The sequence below is a fragment of the Panthera uncia genome, chromosome X, assembly GCF_023721935.1.
Source record: "Panthera uncia isolate 11264 chromosome X, Puncia_PCG_1.0, whole genome shotgun sequence".
NCBI lineage: Eukaryota > Metazoa > Chordata > Mammalia > Carnivora > Felidae > Panthera > Panthera uncia.
This window is the reverse complement of record NC_064817.1, coordinates 38511822-38537170: the sequence shown is the minus strand read 5'-3', so window position 1 is coordinate 38537170 and position 25349 is coordinate 38511822. Positions and strand designations below refer to the sequence as shown.

Genomic DNA, 25349 nt, shown 5'->3' with positions numbered 1-25349 from the left:
CGACTTCGGCTCAGGTCACGATCTCGCGGTCCGTGAGTTCGAGCCCCGCGTCGGGCTCTGGGCTGATGGCTCGGAGCCTGGAGCCTGTTTCCGATTCTGTGTCTCCCTCTCTCTCTGCCCCTCCCCCGTTCATGCTCTGTCTCTCTCTGTCCCAAAAATAAATAAAAAACGTTGAAAAAAAAATTTAAAAAAAATAAAAAAATAAAAAGAACAAGGGATTATACAAGGGCATAAATAGTAAGAGGTCAGGATTACTGAGGGTCATCTTAGAGTGTGCTCCCCACACTCCTTCTCTAGAAAGGGACAAAGTACAGGTTTCTTTAAAAACATATACAGGTTTTACATATATAGGTTCTTAAGCCTAGCGTGTCCTATCAGCAGAAAACAGGGGACCGAACTAAAAACAAAAGGGCTAGAGATAAAGCATTAAGAAATGTTTTTGGGGTGGTGCCTGGGTGGCTCAGTCGGTTAAGCATCCGGCTCTTGATTTCAGCTCAGGTCATGATCTCACAGCTCGTAAGTTTGAGGCTCCGTGTTGGGCTCCTCACTGACAGTGTGGAGCCCGGTTGAGGTTCTCTGTCTCACGCTCTCTCTGCCCCTCCTTCCCCCCTCAAGATAAATAAGGAAACATTTAAAAGAAAAAAAGAAATGGTGTTGGGAATGCTTATGGTCTACTTGCCCTGATGCCCCCACCTTAGAGGAAACAGTTCTGCCTTAACCCCTACCTACTCTCATGTTAACTTCTCTCCAGAATGGTGGTTCTTTCTCTTTAGAAAATAACCTTGCCATCAGAAAGTATGGAAATTTCCTTAAACCGCTTTAATCCTTATTGTATTCAACAAGCATTTGCCACGTATCTACTTTATAGAAAATTAGCCATGAACCCAATGTGGCCAGTGCTACCAAAGGAGATCCCCAAGGTGCCTTGGTGGTGGATAAGCAGGACAACCTGTCACCTAGGGGTTGAGAAGCCCCAATAAACACCTGGAATTTTATGGAAGACAGATGGTGTTTCATTAGCCCTTCCTCCGGGCTCAATACTGCATTGATCACGGAAGTAATGGCTACGTTTCTAGAGCCTGGGACCATCCTGGATGCCCAGTAGCCCTTTGATAAATATTTGCTGAGTTGAATTGTAGAAACCAGAAGTTTGAGGATCCGGTATGATAAAAGTATCCAATGTAGGGGCGCCTGGGTGGCTCAGTCAGTTAAGCGTCCGACTTCGGCTCAGGTCATGCTCTCACGGTTCATAGGTTCGAGCCCCGCATCGGGCTCTGTGCTGACAGCTCGGAGCCTGGAGCCTGCTTCGGGTTCTGTGCCTCCCTCTGTCTCTGCCCCTCCCTCACTTTCTCTCCCTCTCTCTCCCTCTCTCTCTTTCAAAAATAAAATAAACATTGAAAAAAAAGTGTCGAATATAAACTGAGGGCTAGAAAGTATACTGGATACCCCTGACAACCTCCCGCAAAGAGGAAACTTTGAAACCTCTGAGGCCATGAAATCCACATGTCTGCATTTGACTTTCTCCAAGTGTTTGCCTGTGGAAGTTCTTGTGAGCCTATGTAAATCGGTAGTTTCCATGGAAGCAAAATGAACCTGAAGAGATGTGAAAAGCACTAAGATGTTCTAGTGCTGCCCAGAGTGTGTTGTTTACAGCTGTGGAAGCCTACTTATTCGGCGGCAGTCCACAAATGCGATATTCTTTTACTTTCGTTCGCCAGTCTCTTCGGAAAGGTGCTACTTGACTGAGGTCCCGCCTGATCTGGGCCTTGGCGAGAGATGTTTTGTAATTTATTTTTAACTTTTTCATGTTTATTTATTTTGACAGAGAGACAGAGAGCAAGCAGGGGAAAGGTAGAGAGAGAGGGAGGCACAGAATCCGAAGCAGGCTCCGGGCTCTGAGCTGTCAGCACAGAGCTGGACACGGGGCTTGAACCCACGGACTGCGAGATCGTGACCTGAGCTGAAGTCGGATGCTCAACCTACTGAGCCACCCAGGCGCCCCTCATCCTCATTATTAAAGCAAGAGTTCTCAAACTGTGGTTGATATCTTTTGGAGCCCATGAACCCCTAGCAATGTTATCCACAGTGGGATGTATATTTTTCCATTTTTCTGGGACAACCTTGATCCGATCTTCATTGATCTATGAACCCCATAATGTTTAACGTTATCGTGTATAAAGACCTCTCTCGGGGCGCCTGGGTGGCTCAGTTGCTTGGGTGACTGACTCTTGATTTCAGCTCAGGTCATGATCTCACGGTTCGGTTCCTGAGATCAAGCCCCACGTCTGGCTCTGCGGTGACCACAAAGCCTGCTTGGGATTCTCTCTCCCTTTCTGCCCCTGCCCTGTTTGCTCTTGCTCGCTCTCTCTCTCTCTCTGTGAAAACTAATAAACTTAAAAAAAAAAAAGACTTTTCTAAGTCACTTCGAGCCTTCTGAATTAGGCAGGCCATAAATCATTCATGAAAAACACTAATAAATAAATAGAAGAAACTGCAGGCACAAGATGTTACTTTCGCTTATGTGACTTTTTTCATCATCTAATGTCACGCCAAGTGGATAAAAGAGAATTCTATTAATTATTTAAATCTATTTATTGGCCAAGATTTTTCTAGTAACTGTAGCTATGTCCTGAGCAGACATACATCTGATAGTTCCTAGTTCTGTAGCATAGTATATCGAAAGAAAAGACATTGGAATCAAATGTTTCTGGATTCAAATCACAGATCCAGGACCTAATAATTGTGACCTCGGAGGTAAAGAACTTAATTTAGACTCTCAATTTCCGTATTTCTAAAACGAAATGCTAATACTATTGATTGCCTGGGTCTGGGGATTAGATGGGGAATGACTTCAAACGGGTGTGAGGGATCTTTTTTGGGGTGATGGAAAAATTCTACAGTTGGATTGTAGTGATAGTTGTACAACTCTTTAAATGTACTAAACATCATTAACTTGTACACTGAAAGCTGGTGAATTTTATTGTATGTAATTATACTTCGGAAAAGCTGTTATTTAAAAAAATAGGAGAAAAGCTGAAGTTTGGTTTTTTTTTTTTAATCCTCCGTTTAAAAGGGTGGTTTATTCCACTCCCCCCTTGGGGGACAGCTTCATAGATTCTGTTCTAATATCAGCACTTTTTCCTGGGAAGATAAAATTGGAGATTAAGTTCCAAGAAATGTTTTGCAACGATGTAGGCTGAAATTCACATGTTCCTGTGCTATGGTTAATTTTATAAATTGGACAGAGATTTTTAAATAGTACAAACAGTTTTATAGACAACATCAGGTGTAATGATAAACCTGGCTAAGTTTTGTATTACAAGCAAGCAAGCATATTTCAGCTGTTATTAAAAAATCCTTATTGCCAAAGGTACACATGAATCCGTCCTTAGCTGGACTTCTGCTGAGATATCACAGGGCAATAATGTTGCCAAGACGCCTATGCTTCCGGCTGGCCAGGGAAGGAAAAAAAAGAGAAATATATTCTGAATAAAGATGAACTTTGTGAGATTTGTTTCCCTCCCAGCGATTTGTTGAAGAATACATTTTCTGATGCGTATTCATTTGTATTAGTATTTTCCCCGAGAGCAGATTTGCAAATTTTTCTTTTGAACATTCTGCATCGTTCCCCTAGTCTCCCAGCAGTATTCTTTTTTAACCCTTGGCCCAATTGCAAGTATGTATTAACTTTTGACTCCTTCTCCTTTACAACGCCTCCAATTGTATAGGTTTATTTTGGACACAAAGTAGGTGTGACTACCTCCTGAATGGAAGTGGGTGGTTCCATGACCTTGGTAAAATTTATACCTTCTGGGGTTATCTAAATGTGGATACACTTTTATGGTTTCCTTTGAAACGTATGCATTCTTTTTCTCTAGCTCCCCTCCCTCCCATGGCTCTGAGCGCTAGGGTAAGGAACGGGGAAAGTCAAGTTCTGAAAACGCTTTTACATCTTTCATTATTGACTTTTTACATAATTTCCTTCCACCCCCCCAGGTGCAGGAATGCAGGTAGCTGCTGGACTCGACAAGGGTGTGGTCATAGGGTTCACCTGGAACACTGTTGAATTAAGCTATTCTGGGAGTCATTGTGAACAATAGAGTTTCTTGAAAACTTTTCCTAGAGATTGCAATTTTGGTGCATTCCTCAAAGTCCATTTCTGAAATAGACCTGTACTTTTATTTTTTTAAGTTGATTTACTTATTTTGAGAGAGAGAGAGAGAGACAAGGGGAGAGCGAGCGGGGGGGGGGGGGGGGGGGAGGGGCGCGAGAGAATTCCAAGCCCTCCCTCGGGGCTCGAACTCATGATCCTGACCTGAGCCAAAACCAAGAGTTGGGCGCTTAACTGACTGAGCCGCCCAGGCGCCCCTAGACCTGCACGTTTCGAAGTTAACTGGAAACAGGAACTCAGAAACCAAATTACAGCAGCCATGAAAAGTCGGAGTTGGTTAGTGTTTATACATTCTTTGAGTTGCTTTATAGCACTTAACCATAAATAATTTTACTAGAAGCTGAAATCTTTGGGGGTAATTTCAGAGGGCATTTCTTTCTTTCTAATTTTTTTTAATGTTTGTTTATTTTTGAGAGACAGAGAGAGCGTGAGCGGGGGGGGGGGGGGGGGGGGGGGGGTAGGGGCAGAGAGAGAGGGAGACACAGAATCGGATACAGGCTCCAGGCTCCGAGCTGTCAGCGCAGAGCCCTACCCGGAACTCGAACTCACAAGCCATGAGATCATGACCTGAGCCACGCAGACGCCCCTCGCGGCGTTTCTAAGTGCTGTCAGTTAGAAAGTGCCCACCTATTTGGTTTCTGCCTCAGACTGTATAATCACCTGATTAGTGCTTTATGCTGAATTCTACCCTATCGATGCACATGCCTGACATGCCACATGAGATGAAATGTGGTTAACGTTCACAGTGGATTTTGTAAGGCCCGCTGTGGAAAGCTTTTTACACCTGTAATCGAGCGTAATTACTAGCGGTAAAGTCGAAGCTTTTAAAAAGATCTGCCTCTGCTAATAATATTATTGAGTATTCAGGATTAGTTTGTTCGGCCTAGTGTGACAATTAACATGGAGAAGTATGTTGTGGTGGGGGGGGGTCCCTCACTGATCCACTGGTATTTAAAACCCTTGTCAAACATTTGAGAGTTTGAAAGGACCCCTAACGTCTTTTTGCCCTAAATGTTTTTTCTTAAAAAAAAAGGGGGGGGGGCTTTGTTTATCATCAAGAGAACACTGATCCATTTATGCCATTTAAAACAATACTGTATGTTACTTGATTCCCTGGACCACCTTAAAAACTTCCCTAAGTCATAGTTTATCCAGAAAAAAAATAATAATAAAGTAAATCCTGAAGTACTTGAGGTTTCTTTATACTTCCCCAGTGATGGATTTGAGTAAAATGAGAATATGATCTAATAAGGTAGTTATTCATTTACCACTTCCTGCTCGTCGTCTCCGGCTTAGCGCTCCGGGCCTGCGTGCTAGCAATTTCAATGCCAACTCCTGCAAAAGAAGCTTACTATAAAAAGAATTCAGAGCTAGCCAGCACTAATCGGATGCTACGGACAAATTCTCACAAGGCCTCAAATAACTCAGCAATCAAGCAGGGCCTGTAATGTGCTCCCGTCTCTTAATTGGCTGAAGGGAGGTGAGCATCTGGTGAGAAGTGACTAAGGGGAGAGAAGGTCAATACTTGCCTCCTGTTCCCTTGATTCTCCCCATCGCCTCGCCTTGAGTCGCTCCTTTCAGTTCCTGGACTTTCAAGCATTCCCTTGGGGGCTTGCACGGGTTGGTCCGATGTTCTTTCCAGGCAGACGTTCGTTCATCCGCTCATACATATCCGCTCTTCTGTTCTTGGCTCTGTGCCAGGCCCTAGGGATCCACCTTGAGGAGGCCAGTTTCTGCCTAGAGAGACTAACAGGGGGACCCCGCAATTCTGATGATCCAGTAACTTCCAAGCTACAAAGACGGCACATGGTAGTATGCATACCGGGTTTGGTGTGACGGTCAAAGATGGACAGAGATCTCGGTTATTCCCTCTTAGATGTCTATCCTCAAAGGAGAACGGCAGCTTTAAGAGCAGAGAAGACCTCTAGTCTCTCATCTGGGCACTCAGAGAAACTAGAACCGTGGGCCTAGAACAAGTCAGAATTTTTTGCTAAGGTGCCGTGGTGTGGCTGGACCCCCATCGGGAGAGGTCGGCGGTTCTCCCCCTGTGTTCGCCAAACTCCTCCCACAATACCAACTTCTGCTTTTGCGGAGGTATCTCTTGACCGCTGATGGGCAAGGCACGTTTTGTTGAAGGTTCTGAAATGGGTTAGAAATAGACATTAGATTTACTCCAAGGTTGCTTCGTGGCTGAGAATCCACTCCCTGTTTTACTTCCCATCCCAAATTAGGTCCAGCTACGTTGTCGTACCGAGCCTATTAGAGTATCTGCAATGAGGTTAAGTGACGTCATAAAGATACCAAAAAACAAAATGTGAAAAAAAATGTATAGGGCTATTCCATATTTGAATATAAATTTCCTCCTACTATGAATTACCCAGGGAGAAATTCGTGTCACGAGCCCCACTTTGGGTGAGCATGAGTCCTGCTTTGGGTGAGCTCGTTCCCTGCTTCTCTTTCTCTTTCTTTGCCCCTCACTGACTTGTGTCCACTGTCTCGAAAGAAAGAAAGAAAGAAAGAAAGAAAGAAAGAGAAAGAGAGAAAGAAAAGCGTCTAAGTCGTCAGCAGGAATCACAGGATTTTGGCCACATTGACTAACATCAATAACATTTAGCAATTCACAATGCTTGAGCAGTTTTCCCAAACAAAATGGAATCCCATAATCTCATGCTGGTGCCATCTAGACCTAATGGAGACTCAGCGGTATCTGGAGGAAGAAGGTGGCAAAGGCGTTCTTCTGGGTTTCAGCTTCTCTAAAACACCGGGCCGTTCACACCAGTTGTCCAACGCCTGTGACCCGTGGGCCTAAACTCCCCTGGGGAAATGCCCCCTTCAGAGATGAACATTGACACTAGGTGTTTATTGTAACTTTAGGGGGAAAGCCCTGGTCGCACTCGGAGATTGCCACTCTGGACATCGATGCCTTCTTGCAAAGTGTGGGCGTTTGAAATGATGCCAGTCACAGACTCCAGACCTCATTTGAATTGCTCTTTTTTTCCAGACAATATATTTGGAACCTCATGATTCCCATTCCCCCCCCCCCCCACCCCGGCCTTGTACGTCTGGCACCCTGCACTGTAGCGGGTGTTGTCTCCCCAGCGACAAGCTTCACTTTCTCACGAGTGGGCGTTTTTTAAAATGTTTATTGATTTATTTAGAGAGAGAGTCGGGGAGGGGCAGAGAGAGAGAGAGAGGGAGGGAGAGAGAATCCCAAGCAGGCTCTGCTGCTGTCATCACAGAGCCTGACACGGAGCTCGATCTCATGAGCCACGAGATCGTGACCTGGGCTGAAAAAATCAAGGGTCAGAAGCTTAACCAACTGAGCCACCCAGGCGCCCCAAGTGGGCATTTTTAATCATGCGTCACGATGGCTGTGGTTGTAGCAGGATTCTCGCACAAAGAGTGGTGACCTCGAGGCTTTTCTTTCCAGGAAGCAACCTCATTCGTGTCCGCACCACTCAGTTGGGTTCGTGCCCAAAGAACTGAGCCCCGAACATAGTTTGTTTGTTTTTTTAAACATATTTCTTACTTCTTTGTCTCCCATATATGGTAACACACAAACATGCAGTCTGACTAACTTGTCTCATGTAACAGGGTCATGAGGGATGTTATCACGTTCGCACTCAATTACCTTGAGGTTATTTTTTTTCTTTCCCCAGGGAGGGGACCCTACCGCATGATCACCAACTCTTGCTGTGGGATTGCAGAAGCCCCGGAAACCTGCCTCCAGGAGGCTGTCTCCTTCATAACCATATTTGTTTCACCTGGAGACTTGCCCGCAGCAGGTTCTGAGCTGAAGGTGTGGGTGATATTTCTGGAACCTTTGCCCCAGTGGACGTCGTGAAGACCAGGACCTCCTAAAAACCCAAGCACGTGGATGTTGGAAGCCTAGATCCCTGGTCCGAACTTGGCAATGCTGTAATCCAGAACCAAATGAAAGCTGTGGACTTGGCATGACATCTGTAGGATGGCTTTTGGGGCAGCTGATCTGACCTGATCTGCTTACCTAAGCCTAACACTGACGCTTTAAAGCCCAAAACCATAAGGGTCTTTATCATGCTCACATCTGCCTTGAAGCTTAAAAGGGGCAAATGTCTTCCCGTCTTATCCCACGGTGATAATGTTGTGATGGGCTGCCCCCGTACTCCTTCAGGAATAAAAGTCTCTTCCCCTGCTCCGAAGACCGATATCAGTAGACAGCCCTCACCTGTTTGCCCCTATAGGGATTGCCTCCATTGAAGACAGTTGCTTTGCTCAAGGTCATACCGCTTCCCAGCGTGACCCACACGCAATGACAGATTGCTGCCTTTAGATCCAGCCCTCCTTACCCCAACCGGGGACAGCTGAGGGAGCATCCTGTCTTCAGAACTTCCTACGGGATTGGCTGAGGTCTGGGATCAAATCACAGCGTGACCTCTCTCTCTTCCCGGTCCTGTAACTTTCCCTTCTGCTCCTTCCCACAGGAGGTAATCCCAAGAGCACCCCCTCGGAGAACTCCCACACACCGATCCTCATCGTAGAGTCTATCCTCAAAGGAGAACGGCAGCTTTAAGAGCAGAGGAGACCTTTAGTCTCTCTCACCTGGGCACTCAGGGAAACTAGAAACTGTGAGCCTAGAACAAGTCAGAATTTTTTGCTAAGGTGCTGTGGTGAGGCTGGACCCCCATCGGAAAGTGTCGGTGGTTCTCCTCCCGTGTTTGCCAAGGAGCGGACCCTCAGGACCGTTTGGCTGCTTGCCTTACTTCCTGGCTAGAGTAATAACGATCATTTCTCCAATACTCTTGACTTGTCACTCGGCCTGATTTAAGCTTCTTTATACTTGTCTGTTTGACACGGAGGCACCTGATCAGCAACAGTGACATTACCGGACTCCACTATTAAAATGGAAGCTCTGGGTGAAAAGTACCCGGAGGCTCAAAATACTGGCGGGGTAGTGCGTTAGGGGCAAAGCATACAGTCTCTGTCGGGACTGAGGGGGATGGCCAAGTGAAGCCGTAAGATGATAAGAGGAAAGTCCTTCAGAAGAAAAAAAGTAGAAGGCAGAAAAAAAGAAAAAAAGGCAGAAAACGATTTTGAATAACCCGTCTTTTGAAGTGGCTTCTGAGCATGAGGGCCTTGCTCCAAGATCAACGAAAGGAAGTGGTTGGGAAGTGACACCAACACAGTGAATAGAGAGCAGCACAAGAACTCAGACTCTTCTTTTGTCGGTCAATACCACCCTCCGTGGGTGGGCAACCCCCTACATCAGAGACAAATTCTGGGGACCTTTCGGTTCTGGGAGAATAGTCATTTCTCTCTCAGTAAAGGTGAGTTTCCACCTGTCTTTCTGAGTCATCACCTGGTTCTGGTCTGGAGGTAGCGTCTGCCCGTGTCTGCATTCACTAAACCTGTGTAGGCTTGTTAACGTTCGACGAGACTAATCTCATGGAGGTTTGTCTTTCTGTGGATCAGGTATCAGAAACACAGTGGTATTTCTGTAACTTGAGGAGGCGTGATGCCCCTACCTTGGCCTTTCTCCTATTTCCAGAAGGTAGGCATTCACTGTTATGGTTTTGGTGGGGCTCATGTCATATTTGATTACTGCCCTACGGCTCCGGTGACCCGCGTGACATTTCTCACCGTCTCGCTCCCTGCGCCTTCTAACGCACAGGGCATTATTTTTAGCTTTGCATTTGGAAATAACCTTGGACTCACAGGATAGTTGCAAAAATAGTATAAAAACTCAGGTGTGTGTTTCATCCAAACTCCTCTCATGTTAGTATCTTATATAAGCACGGTACAGTTATCCAGACCATGAAATCAACACTGGTACAATATGACTAAGCGGCAGAGCTCACGGGATTCTTACCGGTTTTCCCTCAAATGTACCTTTTCCGCTCCAGGTGCCATATTGCATGTTGTTGTGTCTCTGTCTCCTCAAATCTGTGACAGTTCCTTAATCTTGCCTTGCCTTTTGTGACCATGAAACTTTTTTTAAAGTGTACTGCTCCATTATTTTGCAGAATCCTTAATTCGGGTTGTTTTCTTAGTAGTTTGAGGTTATGCATCTTTGACAAGGATAGTCTAGCGGTTACATCGTGTCCTTCTCAGTGCATCGTATCGGGGGCACATGATGCCAATACGTTTTATTACCGGTGATGTGGACCTTGACTACTTGGTTAGGTCTGTCACCTTTCTCTACTGTGAAGTTACTGTATTTCCTTCGGGAATTGATCGATATCTTGAGAGATATTTATGGACTATGCTAATATCCTGTTTCGTCTCAAACTCCCTAATTTTATCCTATGGGTGGATCTTCCCCACGACCATGATTAGTGTAGTGTTTGCCCCATGGTGGGTCTGGTTTTCTCTTGTCCTTTCTACCTTTTTAAACTGGAATTCTTCTATAAGGGAAAGCTATCTATCCTTGCTTATTTATGTATTTAATTATTTATTTTTATCAGCATAGACTCATGGGTATTTGTTTTCTTCTGGGGGTTATAATCCAATACTATTGTTATTCATTTTACTTCTCAAATGGTTCCATCGTTGGCCATCGGGTCCTTCTGCAGCTTGGCTCTTGTGTCCTTCTAACATACCCCCATACTTTCCTGGGCACTCCCTTATTTTCCGGCACAACAAAATGTTCCAGGCTCATCTTGGAGTTTTCTTGCCCCTGCCCTGGAATCAGCCACTTCCCCAAGGAGCCCTGGTTCCTTTCTTTGGAGAATCCAAGATCTGGACACTAACTGTGTTCATTGCTACTCGGGTATCACTGTTTCTAGGAACTCTCAGCAGACAGAACTAGGAAATATATGTGTGTACGTTAACTTGTGTATACGTATCTATCTATCTATCATCTATCTATATATCTATCTGTCATCTATCTATCAATCATCTATATCTATCTATCTATCTATCTATCTATCTATCTATTATCTATCTATATCTATGTATCATCTATCTTCATATATCTATATCTATCATCTATCTATCATCTATCTATATATCATCTATCTATATCTATCTATCTATCTATCTATCTATCTATCATCTATGTATCTATCTATCATCTATCTCTCTATCATCTATCTATCTATCTATCATCTATCAGTCATCTATATCTATCATCTATCTATCTATCTATCTATCATCTATCTATCTATCATCTATCTATCTATCTATCTATCAATCAATCATCTATCTATCTATCATCTATCTATATCTATCTATTTATCTATCTATCATCTATCATCTATCTATCTAATCGTCTATTTATATTAAAAATCGTAAGTTCATTCTGATACTTCCAATCCCAATAGAACTCCACAAGGTTCATTACCTTCCACAAATTACCATCCACAAATAAATATCCATGAGTCTATGTTGATAAAAATAAATAATTAAATACATAAATAAGCAAGGATAGATAGCTTTCCCTTATAGAAGAATTCCAATTTAAAAATGTAGAAAGGACGAGAGAAAACCAGACCCACCATGGGGCAAACACTACACTAATCATGGTTGTGGGAAAGATCCAGCAATAGGATAAAATTAAGGAGTTTGAGAGAAACAGGATATTAGCATAGTCCATAAATATCTCTCAAGATGTCGATCAATCCCAAAAGGAAACACTGTGCTTATTTAGAACCCTGAGACTGAGAAACTTGACTCTTATTATCTAAAATATAAGGCATTTATTAGCCTCCTGGGTGGTTCAGCCAATTAAGCATCTGACTCTTGGTTTCTGCTTAGGTCATGATTTCACAGTTCATAGGTTCGAGCCCCCCTTGGGCTCTGCACTGACAGTGGGGAGTCTGCTTGGGATTCTCTCCCTCTCTCTCTCTCTCTCTGTCTCTCTCTCTGCCCCTACCCCGCTCGTGCTCACTCTCTCTCTCAAAATAAATAAGCAAACTTTAAAAGAAAGGTGCAAAGAAAGTGCAGCAGAGGGTTTTTTTTAAATAAATAAATAAAAATAAAATACAATATATTTACTTATTTATGCAACTCTAGATTTCATAAAACAATTCCAGAATTGCTAACCCACATGCCTGTGAGAACCAGATGTGCTAACTGGAGTACAGGATTGGTGTGCAGTTCTTTTTGTCTTTGGCCTTACAATAGCCAAAGTACTCTTTTCCAAGGATGCTTAGATTAGGACTTTTCTTCCCCATCTCCTCCTTTGTGGTTGTGTTATTCACTGCTTGTACACTTAGGTTTATTTATTATTGTTTGTACCCCATTTGGGGCTGCCCTCACATTTTGGTTTACTTCAGTTACTTATTGGGGAGGCTACGCTAAACTTTTCTTACTTTTTTTTTGTTGTTGTGGCATTTCAATAACGTTATTGAAAGGTAGATCCCTTGGTACCAAAACATGATGGTAGCTGGCGAGGCTATCTCTGCCAACTCAGGATTAACACCGATGTAGTCAAATTAGTGAACTATAGAAGCCATTTGGGAAAACTGAAGCACTCCACAAAACACCGTTTACAAAAGTTTAAGATATATTGTGGTTCTTTGGTTTATTTTCCAGTGCGCATTTATCCATAACAGCATGTCAAAATTGGGTACAGCCATTCTGGATGGACTCAGGCTGCTCGCCGCACTGAGTAACTGTTTACAGCACTTTTAATGCCTTAGATCTCCGCAGTCACCTCGAGCATTATGTTTCCGAGAGACAAAGCTACACAAAAAAAGTATAATCAGAGAAGCATACTTCCCTCCTATGAACCCATTATCCCTATGAACCCATTCTTCCTTTCTTTCTCCTCTTTCGCTGACCATTCCGTAGGAGACAAAAATCTTGAGTTTCTAGCTTATCTTTTTTATATTTATCTTGGACAAAGGAGCAGATATGCATGCATTTTCTTATATCCGCTGGCGTACAAGAAACGTAGCATGGCATACTTTTTGCACTTTGATGTTTTCACTCTAAGTCAGTTCACAGAGATCATAATTTCTTTCTAAAGTGGTTTTAAGCAGCCACAATAGCACTCCACTGTGTGGATGTACCATAGTTGATTTAACCACTCTCCTCTGCTTGGGCGTTTAGATGGTTTTCAGTATTTTGTGACGGTCAACAATTGAATAACCTTGGGAATAACCTTGGGCATATGTATTTTTGTATTGGTGGAGGTGTAGCTTCAGGGTAGATTCCTGGGATTGGAATTGCTGAGTCAAAAGGTAAGCTTGAGAGTAGTTTCCTTACGTATTGTCAAATGTCCTTCCAGAAGGATTACACTAATTTGCATTCCCACCAGCAATGTAGGAGAGTGCCCGCTTTCCCAAAGCCTCACGAACAAAATGTGTTGCCATGCTTTTTAAGCTTTGCCTGTCTGATAGATGAGAAATGGTATCTCAGTGCTGTTTTAATCTGCATATCTCTAATTATGGGTGTGTTTGAAGATTTGTTATATTCGAGGGATATATACACATAATCTATTCATGCCCCTTTTTGCATTTTACTATTGGTTGTTTGTTTTTGGTCCTTCAATTAAAAAAAGTTTTATATTAAAAACCTTGAGGGCATTATGCTGAGTGAGATAAGTCAGGCAAAGACAGATAATGTATGATATCGCTTGTATGTAGAATCGAAAATATATGTAGACTCTTAAAGAGCTGAACTCATAACTCAGGGGTGCGGGAGTTGGGGAGACGCTGGCTAAAGGGTACCAAGTTGCATTTAGAAGATAAGTTCTGGAGATCTAACGCACAGCGTAGCGATTATAGTCAACAATACTGTATTACGTACGTCAGATTCCTAAGAGACCAGATCTTAAATCTTTTTACCACAAAAAAATAAATGATAGCCGTGTGACATCATAGAGGTGTCAGCTAATGCTATGGTGGTGAGGTCGTGTTGCAATATATAAATGTATCAAATAAACACACTGCACACTTTAAACATGCGTAATGGTATATGTCAATTATATGTCAATTTCAAAATGACAGTAGTCTTTGATTCCAACACTCCCGCCTCCCTCTTATAAAGACTCTTGTGCTTCCATGGAGCCCACCTAGATAATCCAGGTAATCTCCCCATCTCAGGACCCTTAATGTAATCACATCCGCAAAGTCCCTTTCATCATGGGACACAACATATTCACAGGTGCTGGGGGCTAGGGCGCGGACATCTTTGGAGGGCCATTATTTAGCCTACCACACCATGTCCGAAGTTTTCTATTTTGGCCAGGGGGGAATGAAAACTGTTCTTTGCCCTGTGCGAGTTTGGAAGATTGTTTCCTCCAACCCTTTCAGTAGTTCTTCCTCCAGCCTTGGGGAGTCTCTTCACGAGCGTGTTCTGATCAGTACTCACCTAAATCCTTGAGGAGAGTCCTCCACAAATCTCTGGAGCTCTCTTGGCGTCCAGTTCTCTCTTGTCTGTTACCCTGTTCTGTGAAATCTAGCAGCCTTAGGCCTCCCTGGACCCCTTTTTCTTCCTTTTTTTTTTTTAATGTTTATTCATTTTTCACGGCTGTAGGGCAGAGAGAGAGGGAGACACAGAATCTGAAGCAGGTTCCAGGCTCCGAGCTGTCTGCACAGAGCCCGACGCGGGGCTCGAGCTCATGAACCACGAGTTCATGACCTGAGTCGAAGTCGGACCCTCAACCGACTGGGCCACCCAGGTGCCCCTCTTCCTTTATTTTTTTTAAAGTTTATTTATCTATTTTGAGAGACAGAGAGAGTGCGAGAACAGGAGGGGCAGAGAAAGGGAGAGAGAGAATCCCAAGCAGGCTCTAGGCTGTTAGTGTGGAGCTGGGGGGGGGGGGTGGCGCCAGCCCACAAACTGTGAGATCATGACCTGAGCCAAAAGGGAGAGCCAGACGCTTACCCGACTGCAGATGCCCCATGGAAACCAGTTTCTTTTTCCTCAACTCAGGGTGACTGTCCTGCAGCCCGGACTCTCTCTCTCTCCAAGCAGTAAGCTGCGGTAATCACAGAATCACTGTGTTTCCCGTGTTTTAGGAATCGTTCTTCTCCTCTTGTCTGATATCTTGAGAGCCATTATTTCATCTAGTTTTCCAGTTTTTATTTGTTTCAGGAGGGCAAGTAAATCTGGTCCCCGTTAGTGCAACTTGACCAGAAGTGAAAGTACGGGTATTGTTTTAAAAATACCCTTGATTTTATGACTGCGATGGTCACAGAAGCTTATGAAACAGGGGCCTATACAAGAGGACTAACACTTTATAATTCAACACTTACTGAGCAACTTTTACGTGCGAGGCAGTGAGCTAGACGCTGTCACGAACCCAAATATGTGGGGCACCTGGGTGACTCAGTCGGTTAAGCATCTGAGTCTTGATTTCAGTTCAAGTCCTCATCTCACGGTTCATGAGTTCAAGCTCCATGTCCGGCTCTGTGCTGGACAGTGCAGAGCCTGCTTGGGATTCTCACTCTCTCTCCCTGTCCCTTCCCTGCTCTGTCTCTGAAAAATAAGTAAATAAACTTAAAAAAAAACAACAACAACACAAAAATCCTCCTTTGTCATGAGGGGATGGGGCATGTGAGTCCACATGGGTTTTTTGGGGGGGCATCACAATGGAGACGAGGAAGAAATACGTATCACCGTATGTTCAAAAGTTATATTTCTTCCACAAGGGCTCTTAGAATGAGGCCTAGGCTAGAGCCACTTGGGTGAGTTGGGTTAATTTATTTCCCTCTGCCAGGAATGTCCCCGAGAGGGTATCTTGTCCCCTGGGAAGGAGCTGCCATCACGTTGCTTTGACAAACCCCGGGATCCATCATTTCATTTTCTCACTAGGTCCCTAACATGTTTTTCTTCTTCACCAGGTCCCTAACATGTGTTTTGTTTTTTTGTTTTTTTTTGGTCCACTCTACAGGTAACCCCCGACCAACAGCTCTGAACCTTGCAGGGACACAAGAAAGGAAGCAGATCACATTTCGTAAATACTCTGCTGTCGCTAGGTTAGCCATTTTTATATGCGGATTGTCTAAGGGGAGACAGACTTCTGTCACCTAGCTCTCCCACCTAGCAAATGGCAGAGCTTCTGTAGGGATCACGGTCTGACTCGCCCCCCTCACGGTCTGAGGGGTGACTCGCTTGGGAGTGACTCCTGGTGCTTGTTCTCCAGTATTTGGGTTATTTCCATCCTCTCATGTTCTTCCTCACACCTGCTTCTTAGTCATTGCTTTAATCTGACTCTCTCTCTCTCTCTCTCTCTCTCTTTTATTTATTTATTTATTTATTTTGGTGCCTTTTATGTGGTCTTGTTTCCGGATTCCTCAGCTCGTTCCCTGGAGCTGCTGCTCGAACACAGACAGCTTTCTGTCCTAAGCGTCTCAGCGTGATGGGTTTCTTGTTTCCAGGTCTGATTCCAGCCTGGTTCTACAGAGCATCCCCTTGGCTGACTTTCAGGCGTAACTGAATGCCCACATGCACGCGGTTCATTCAGTATTCATTCGTTAATTTTTTGTTGTTCGCAAACATAGTTTCGTTGAGCGCCTATTGTGTGACAAACTCTAGAGATACAGCCAGGCACTAAAATAGGAGCCTGGAGCGCCGTTTTCAGAGGACTAACAAACATCTAGGCAGAGGGAATCCTTCTTCACCACTCACCAGCAAGAAATGACTAATAGGGCCCAAGACAGATGACAGAGAAGAAAGTAGTTAAAGAAAAATCACCAATACAGTAAAACCTCGGATTGCAAGTAATGTGTTCTGCGAGTGTTCCTCAACCTTTTGATGTTTATTTTTGAGAGAGAGAGGGAGAGAGAGAGAGAGACAGAGCATGAGCAGGGGAGGGGCAGAGAGAGAGGGGGACACAGAATCCCAAGCAGTCTCCGGGCTCCAAACTGTCCGCACAGAACCCGACGCGGGGCTTGAACTCATGAAATGCAAGATCATGACCTGAGCTGAAGTCGGACGCCCAACCGACTGAGCCACCCAGGCGCCCCAAACATCTCTCATAAATTTTAACTTGATAAACGAGCGGTGTCTTGCAATATGAGTCGTACGTGACGCCGAACGTCTCGTGATCACAACCGAACCAATGGTTCGTGAAATTCGCTTTGATATACCAAGGGCTTTGGATTACAAGCACGTTTCCGGAACGAATTATGCTCGCAAACCAAGGTTTTACTTGTCTGTCGCTTCCACATAGTGCTGGAGGGGGTATATAGGATGTGATAGTGTTTGTTGCTGATGCCCACAGCTCCCTATATTAGTTTTCTAGGGTGCAGTAACAAAGAACCACAAACTGGGTGGCTTAAAATATTAGGAATGTGTTGCTTCATAGTTCCGGAGGCTGGAAGTCCAAGATCAAGGAGTTGGTGGGGTTGCTTCCTTCTGAGACTGTGAAGGAGCATCTGTTCCAAGCCTCTCTGCTAGCTTCTGGTGGTTTCATGGTAGTCTGGGGTTCCTTGGCTTGTAGGATGCCATCACCCTAATCCTTTGCTTTTACATCGTGTCTTTCGCGGATTTCTTTATATCGACTTCCCTCTGTGCGTGTCTGTCTCTGTGTCCAAATTACCCCTTTTCATGGAGACACCAGTCACACTGGATGCGATGTTGACCTCACTTTAACTTGATTACCTCTGTAAAGGCTCTAATTGGCAAGTAAAGTCACACTCCAAGGTACCAGGGGCTGGGACTTCAACAAATCTTTTTTGGTGGACACAATTCAACCCATAATCCCCCCACCCCCACCGCTTTAAGGAAGATCTTGTTGACTTAGTTTTGGGAGCATTACTTACAGTTTCCAGGGTGGCCTCAGCTGCACAGAGCCACCTCGCCCAAGGCCATGCCCTTGATAGGATGACCCATACCCAGTAACTAACAGAGGCAGACGTATAAAGGTCTGGCTCTCTTGTCTCAACTTGGAACAACTCTGAAGGGCCATTCTGACTTCAGGGTGCCCCCTAAGGTTGCCTGAGGCCTCTGCGGGGCTGGTGCTCCAGCCTGGACTTCTTTCTGTGCACAAGCCTGCTCCAGACCCCAACCTCCCGACCTCCCACAGATGTCGATCCCTCCTAACCATCCTGCCTCCTAAACCCTGCCTCAGGGTTTACTTCCAGGACAACCTAACCTGCAAAAGGTAGAAAGAAGAAACAGAGGTCCTTAGGGTGTAAGGTTCTTAGGCAAGAGGGAGAATGGAAGGAGATTACACCTTGGGGGGTAAGCAAGGGGCAGATCATGCACGATTTTGCAAGCCACGAAAAAGTTTGGGTTTTATCCTAGAGGCAAGAGATGGGAATCCACCGGCGAATTTTGAGCAGGGGATGAGGCTCAGTTTGCACTTTGACAAGATGACCCTGGCTACTGTTTGTGCCTTCTGGCCTCTGAGCCTGTTAACGGCCCCGCGAAATGTGATGCTTCCCTTGAGACATAGCAGTTGTTGGAGTCATAGGGGCCCTATGCTAAGACCACAAGGAGACGCCTCCAGCTTTGGCTGGACTTGAGCCTAGAAACGCCTCACTCCTGTCGGCCCCTCCTCTTCACCCTCTCAAGCTGCCTTGGGCTGAACAGAACTACCTTTGTTACAAGGAGTTCTATTTCCTAAGGTGTTTTATCGGCGTGGAATCCTTTTCCTCTTAGGGTAGACTGCCACTCAATTCTTTCAAAGTCAAGTCAAATCTTTTTTCCTAAAAAAAATGGTTTTTTACATTTATTTATTCTTGAGGGGGGGGAGGGGGAGGGGCAGAGACAGAAGGAGACACAGAATCCGAAACAGGCTCCAGGCTCTGAGCTGTCAGCACAGAGCCCGAGGCGGGGCTCGAACCCATGAAACCATGAGATCGCGACCTGAGCCGAAGTCGAAGTCAGACGCTCAACCGAATGAGCCACCCAGGCATCCCGGGGTGGTGGTTGTTGTTTTTGTCCTTGATTTAAAATCTGCCTTCTGGCCTCCTTCCTCCATGCACAATTTCTGAGGAACACCGTCTTCCTGGGGAAGAAATCAGACTTGAGAAGGCACACACCATTCTAACCTGGGCGCGCAGGTACGCATCATGCCCTGACGCATTCTGGCGTGTATGCTCCTGGAACGATCTGAAACATCTCTGGGCATGTTCAGTGGTATCATTCGAAAGGAATGAGACTCGGTACATGTCAAATTCTCTGCAAATCTCACGTCCCATATGAACCACCTAGGGATTGCACCCGTGAATTTTTTTCCTCGGTAATCACTTCTAAAACGGAAACTTGGATTCGAACCCAAGGAAGGGATGTGAAGGATAGCGAAGGTATGAGGAGCTAGTAGAAAAGACGGAGAGGCTGCTGGTGAAACTGGGCCCCCCTCTCCCTCTGGATGATAAAGGGAACCACGCATTTTTCTCATTCCTCAGGGGCAAGGTGGAAGGTTAGAGTCTTTTAAATTGTACCTGTGTGCGAGGCCAATTAATCAAAGTGTCTGTTACAGGACCAACACCCAAACGCATCTCGTAAAATTCAACCCATCCCTGGCTGAACGAGTGTTTCATCCGTCACGGCGTCAGTGACCTGTGCGGATTTATGTGTTTGTGTACCTTTTCTTGCAAGAATGGTGATTGTTTGAAAAGTCATGGAAACATCGAGATTTTTTTTTTTTTCTTCTTCCATGCAAAACGATATACCGTCCATGGTGTGAGTCAAGAACTTCCGGACTCAAAATCTTCGTTCTGCCACTTACAAATGTATGATCTTCAACAGGCGATTTGGCTTCTCCATGTCTGTTTTCTCAGGATAATGACTATTTCGCACGGCATTAAGAAATGAGATAAAGACTCCAAGGGCTTCGCTGGTAATACAACTTCCACCGGGAGGAAGAAATAGATTTTCTCCCCCTCTCCCTCTTTTTAAAATTTCTCACTCTATCCTGAGAAGCCACCTTTCTCAAATGTGGCCCTCAGAACACCTGCGCCAATAAATAGGCTTCCATACTAGCTTCCCTCTTACAGATTCATGATGCCTATTACCGTACTGAAACCTCAGGAGTCATACGGTAGAGAAAACTGGCCGATTTTGTTTAATCTGGAATTCTCCAGTCTTATGTGACCAGACTGTTTCTTTTCTCCCGTCACCTCTTGCCAGCCCTCTCCGGGACCCTGCGATGAAACACACGAAGAGAATGACAGACTGTGTTCCAGAACACAGGATCGCCGAATGTAGGAGAAATCAGGAAGCCACCCTATCTCATCTGGAAAACCGGAGCTCCCGGGGTTATCTACAGACATATGTACCTTGTACACAAAGTGGTAGTATGGCCGTCAAGTTTTTCATAACTTCAAGTAATTATTGATTTTAACTTATCTCATTCTTTTCTGCTTGACATCTCTTAGTTTTCGTCAGCCTCCAGTATCGTTTCTTTGGCTTGCTACTTATCTTTTAGTTTTTCTGGTCAAGCGTCAACTTTTGGTTCACTCAGGGTAGAGTCTCCGTTCTTCCCAAAACCCTTTGGTAGGTGTCGAAATGTCTCTTAATCCTCTCTTATGTCTTTAGAAACACGGTCTGAATCCAATCCCGTCTCCGTGAAACAGAGAAATTTGTGTGTCAGCACTTCACGGGTTGCCCAGAAAAATAAAGAAAGCGACTTCTGAAAATGTTAGCTATAAGAAAAGAGGATAATGGGACAAGAGTTCAAGTTAAGACGGGAAGAAAGATAAAGTTTCCCCTCGCCCCCTCTCTCCCCGCCCCCACACCCCCCCCAAAAAAGAAGAGGAAAACAAGAAACTTACAAACCCTGATTCTCATCCTCATAAAAAGGAGTGAAAAGAGGCAGAATAGTGCAGAAATAAACCCATGCATATATGGTCAATTAACTTACGACAAAGGAGGTAAGAATATACAATAGGTCGCCTTGAGAATTGGTAGCAGAGATTCTGTAACATAAAAGAAATTGCAAAATTGTATAAATGTGTCTGAAAAGAGAAAACGATAGAGAAGAAGAAAATGGCTTTGACCCTCCCCCCACGAACAGATGGGAAAGAGAATCTGTCAGCTCCTGACGCCAAAAGACAGACTCCTCCTGAATATTTCATTTTCTTCCCCTGAAATAAAATGGTTGTGTGCCGAAACCAGAATGGCAACCCCTCCCGACAATAATAAAGGGAAAATAAATAAAGGTATCTATTACAGCCCTGTCATGCCAGGAACTATACAATTCCAATCTGGAATGGAACTTTTCTTGTAAACATTATTAATTGATTTCCGCTTCCAGTAATGGTAGGCTACGTTAGTTGGACCAATGTGCTTGCAGAAAAACAGCTACAGGTTATGAATCAAATGCAAAAATAAAATGTTTTTTAAAAAGCATCGAAAAGCTGACAAGATAGTGAGGAATTTCTAGGGCAAACTTGAAAGGAAAGCAGGAACCCAGATTGGTACGGGGAGCTCAGAGGCCCCCGAAGACCTTTGTCAACCTGGAAAAAATGAGAACTTTAGTTTTAACCACCGGGGTGGCCAGTCTAACAGGACACTGTCCTTATAAGAAGAAATTCCAAAGGGCTATACTATTAGGGCCAGGGTGAAGCACAAGTAAATTGGCCTTTGAATGTACTTTTTGGTTGAAATTAACATCTTAGGCAATGCCCAAGGGGGAAAAATATAAGGACAGAGCCCTCAAGCATTAATTCAGTTTGAAGAGATCTTGAACAGATAGTGTCTTCAGATATTTTGGTTTAAACAAAAGCATATTTTCTTCTGTGTGTCTTTGCACCTTTCATATTACTCAAATTATTCCTGTAAATACATTTTCAAAGCTTTTTGACAGCGGGGGTCCCTGGGTGGCCCGGTTGGTTGAGCGACCGACTTCGGCTCAGGTCATGATCTCTCGGTTTGTGAGTTCGAGCCCCGCGTCGGGCTCTGTGCTGACAGCTCGGAGCCTGGAGCCTGCTTCGGATTCTGTGTCTCCCTCTCTCTCTCTCTCTCTCTCTGCCCCTCCCCGACTCATGCCCTGTCTCTGTCTCAGAAATAAACATTAAAAAATTAAAAAAAAAAGATACTTAACAGCAAAGTGTACCATTCACACAACAGAAAACATTCACGTTGTGCGTGAGAACAAGCAGAGTGAATATGAGAGAGATCCACTAAGACTCCACATATGGAATAATCAGTTAAGGCTTTTAAAACAACTATGTTTTCAATGTTTAAATAAATAAAAGGTGAACTGAAGATACCTTTGCAAGCAGAAAACCTGATAAAGTGATGTCATATTTGGAAAAGAACCAGTTAGAACTTCTAGAAATGAATATATGTACATAAATGAATAGACGTACATATGAATATGAGTACAGATGGGCATATATGCATGTGTGTGTAGATATAGATAGATATATTGTGGATTAATGCACAAAACTAATAGACTACCCATGGGTAAAAAGATACTTGGTGAATTTGAAGATAAGTCAGAAAAAATGATCCAGAATGTGTCACAGAATAGAGGATAGAAAATACAAAAGACAGGTTAAGAAACACGGGGGATAGAGTGAAAGCATCTAATAATAATTTAATTAGCCAGCAGAGACTAGAAAGAGACAGTAGAGAGGGAATAAAGATATAACGGCTGTTAATTTTTAGAACTGATGAACTACATAACCCACAATTCTAGAAGTCTCCCAATTTCAAATGGGAGGAGTTAAATGAAATTCCCGCCTACACCCGTCAGAGTGAAAATGCAGAACAGCAAAGACAAAAGGAAAACAAAACAAAAAAATAGGCCCAGGGTAAAAGACGGATATTTAAAGCAGAGGCATGCATTTAGACTAAGAGTTGACCCCTCGACTTCAACATATTGAATAATCTCTTCGACATATTGAGAAACTCTTTTCTTAAGCTTATTTAAATTTATTTTGAGAGAAGGAGACTGCAAGCGGGGGAGGGTCAGAGAGAGAGGGAGAGAGAGAATCCCAAGAAGGCTCTGGAGCCAGAGGTGGGGCTTGAACCCATGAACCCTGACATCATGACCTGAGGCAAAATCAAGACACTTAACCCACTGAGCCACCCAGGTGCCCTCTCTACATGTTGAAAGAAAGTAACTACTGATAAGAGTTAAAGTATCACTGAAGAATGATGGCAAAATGGATACATTTTTAAAATTAAGACTTCACTTCTTTAGAGCACTGCTAGGTTCATAGAAAACGTGGGCAGAAGGGGCAAAGATTTCTCGCGTGTCTCCTGCCCCTGCATATACATAACCTCCCATTTTATTAACGTCCCACATCAAAGCGGCATACTGATTACAGTCGGTGAATCTACAACGACACATTGTCATCATTCGGAGTCCATAGTTTACATTAGACTTCGCTCTATGTGTTGTACATTCTATGGGTTTGGACAAATATGTAATGATGTGTATCCATCGTTATGATATCACACAGAATGTTTTCACTGCCCTAAAACGTTTCTATGCTCCACCCGTTCAACCCTGTTCCTTCCCCGCTGCAGCCCACCCAAACCTCCAATGTCTGGCGACTAGTGATCTTTTTACTGTCTTCATAGCTTTGCCTTTTCCAGAATACCGCGTAGTTGGAATCATATGGAATGCAGGCTTTTCAGAGAGGCAGACTCCGTGATGACAGCAGAGAGCCCGACCCCGGGGCTCGAACTCACGGACCGTGAGATCAGGACCTGAGCTGAAGTCGGACGCTTAACTGACTGAGCCACCCGGGCGCCCCCATTTGGTGGGGCATCTTAAAAGTCGTCACCATACTTAAAATCATCTAGGTTGTTTTTTTTTTTTTTTTTTTTCCTATGCTATCCTTTAGTGGTATGGGCACCCGATTTTAATGGGGAAAGGTCGGGGGGGGGGCGGTTCCCTACACCACCAAGCAATGCTCTGGACACTAGTTGGGTGTCCTAACAATTCAACTTAATTCTGACTCTATTTACCTAGAGATAGCCTCGGATGCCACAGGTTAAAATCTCGGTCTTACAAGACTTCCCCCCTCCCCCTCCCCCCACTTTGGGTGCCATTTGCAAGCCTCGGTGGATTAGATGGGTTAGATTGGAGGTTCCCGTGACCGCCTCCTTGCATTCAACTAATTTGCTAGCGCTGCTCACAGAACTCAAAGAAACATCTTACTTCCTAGATCACTGGTTTATTATAAAAGGATTTAACTCGGGAAGAGCCTGGGGCAGGCCAAGAAGATCATGCAAATTGATGAAGCGATTGGGAAGGTGGCTGTGCCCCCTCATCCTCTCCCAGGTGCTCGAGCTCTTCCTGGAGTTGGTGTTGAAGAAGGCCTGCCAGGTGACCCCGTCCTGACACGCCAAGACCATGACCACGTCCCACCTGGAGGAGCGCATTGGGCTGGAGCAGCAGTGTGGAGTTCTGGAAGGACCTTGGTGGCCTCTGTGTCAGACTGCTCCCGGGGACCAGAAGCCAGGCAGCAGTGGCCGGAAGAATGGGGGGAGGGGATGGGAAGCAAAGGCAAGGACAAGAAGCTGTCAGGACGTGGAGCAGGAGGATGAGGCTGAGGACACAGACACTGATGGGGAAGAGGAGATGACGTTGCAGGATTTTCTACCACAATACCAGGGATTCGTTGCCTCGACGCTTGGAAGAATGAAGCGGTGGGCACAGAGAGAGCAGCGGAGAAAAGTCTATTCGAATAGAAGATGAGAAAGGAAGCAGAGAAGGAAAGCTGTCTTGGCAGAGAGGGGGCATTCGGAAGTGAATGCCCTCGATCATAGGCAAGGGTCCTTGTGGTAGAAGGTTCTGGTCAGCCCTCCCCCTTCCCTCTAGCTCCTTCTCGGGTCCCAGCCTTGTTGGCTGGACAGCTCTAGGTGCCGGATTGTCCATTTCCGATTGGCTCGTTTCCGTTGTGCGAGGGGTGGCCTGTGGCCACACTTAGGTCTTTGGTCAAATTCCTGAGGGGAACCTGAGGGGCAGTAGGTGGGGTCTGTGACATTCTTAAGAGGGACCTTACGCCTGAGGGGGTTTGCTGTGGTCAAAGCCTCCTTAGAGTTCCCCCCCAACACCCTTCAAGCTCTTCACCTCAACTCTGCCTCTGCCCCTAGTCCCGCCCGGGTGTCTCAGCCCCTGATGCAGAGGATAAAAAAGGCTTATGACTCTTAGCTCCCTCTTTCTTTCAGGCCACAGCCCCTCTTAGTTGGTTTTGGGTGCTCTGGAGGGAAGGGAGAAAATAAAGCTGTTTTTCCGTTCACTAAAAAATTAACATCTCAGCAATTAAATTCGATTTGCTCCCCTCTCCTCTCCCTGGAGGTGGGGATGGAGTGGGGTGAGGCTGAATGTTCCAACTCT

At 44.8% G+C, this 25349-nt stretch overlaps 1 pseudogene; it reads left to right on the top strand.

Moving 5' to 3' along the window:
- The first annotated feature begins 9665 nt into the window (after nucleotides 1-9665).
- LOC125931275 (dr1-associated corepressor-like) lies at nucleotides 9666-25163 on the top strand (annotated as a pseudogene).
- The last annotated feature ends 186 nt before the right edge of the window (nucleotides 25164-25349 follow it).